Here is a 1,596-nt window from a genome sequence, read left to right on the forward strand (position 1 = left end):
TAGGGAGGCACCACAACCTGTCTATAGCAGCTGATCTGAGTCAAGAAGAGAAACAAGAGCTTGTCAACCTTCTTCAAGAATATAAGGATGTGTTTTCATAGTCTTATAAGGACTTAAAGGGAGTAGATCCTACAATATGTCAGCATACTATCCATTTAAAACCTAATGCAAAGCCTAACAGACAAAGACCATACACATGCAAAGACACCTTTGCTAAAAGTATCAAGGAAGAAATCGATAAGCTAAAGGAAGCAGAGTTTATCTATGAGATAGAACACACTGATTGGGTATCTCCAATCATTGTTGTACCCAAAAAGAATAGTAAACTCTGCGTGTGTGTCAACCTCAAAAAAGTCAATGTAGCCACGATAAGGGATAAATATCCCTTACCAATCACGGATCACGTCCTTGAACGAGTGGTAGGAAAGCGTGCATATTTCATCTTGGATGGGTTTTCTAGCTACAACCAACTTGTAATTGCACCTAAGGACCAATAAAAATGGAATTTTCCACTAAATGGGGCATATTTGCATATTGAGTCATGCCATTTGGGTTGACAAATGCACTGCAACATTTCAAAGATTGATGGCACATGCTTTCAGAGAATACTTGAGGATCTTCCTGGATATCTATATGGATAACCTATGTGTATACTCTCTCCTAAGAGAGGAACATACAGAACACCTCAAAAACGTATTCGAGAAATGCAAAAAAAATAGAATTTGTTTTAATCCAAAAAAGTGCATTTTTATGGTAAGACAAGAAAGAATCTTGGGACATATTGTCTCAAAAGATGGTGTATCCCCACATATTTGGATAAGATTAAAGTGATTGTTGAAATTCCTAAACCAATCAATGCAAAGCAAGTACAGTGTTTTATGAGACATTGTGGTTATTATAGGAGGTTCATACACATGTATGCAATCGCCGCCCAATCTCTATATATACTTATAGTGATCTTTGAATGGACAGATGAGTGGGAGGAATCATTTAAGAAATTAAAAGATATCCTTGTATCCACTGCAGTGCTAAAGGCACCTGATTGGGGAAAAATATTTCATGTTCATATTGATGCATCTGCATTGCTATATGATGTATTTTGGCTCAACCAGGAGAAGGAACCATGTATTTCCCAGTCTGCTATTCCAGCCAACAACTAAACAGTGCTGCAAAGAACTACACAACAACCAAAAGAGAGGATCTTGGAATGATTTATACTGTTAAGAAATTTATGCATTATAAGCTTGTGTTTTTCACAGACCATCAAGCACTTTTATTCCTTGTCAACAAATCATGCACTTATGGCAAATTGTAAGATGGTTCATCATCTTGCTTGAGTTTAAATTTATGGCAGTGGTTAAAAAGGGGAAGACACATCTCAGAGCAGATCACTTTCTCAATTTCCAAATGGAGAAACTCCAGGGACTGTGGATGAAGAAATCCCAGATGCATATCTCTCCAATATAGGAATGATACCTAAGTGGTCCCAAGAGATCTTAAGCCTACTATCACACGGAGGAGAATTTGACAAAACTAACCAAGACAGTAAATGAAGAACAATTCAGCAAGCTAAGAACTTTTAGTTCATTGAAGGAC

This window comes from Adiantum capillus-veneris, chromosome 16 (genome assembly GCF_014529385.1).
Source record: "Adiantum capillus-veneris isolate H3 chromosome 16, ASM1452938v2, whole genome shotgun sequence".
Lineage (NCBI taxonomy): Eukaryota > Viridiplantae > Streptophyta > Polypodiopsida > Polypodiales > Pteridaceae > Adiantum > Adiantum capillus-veneris.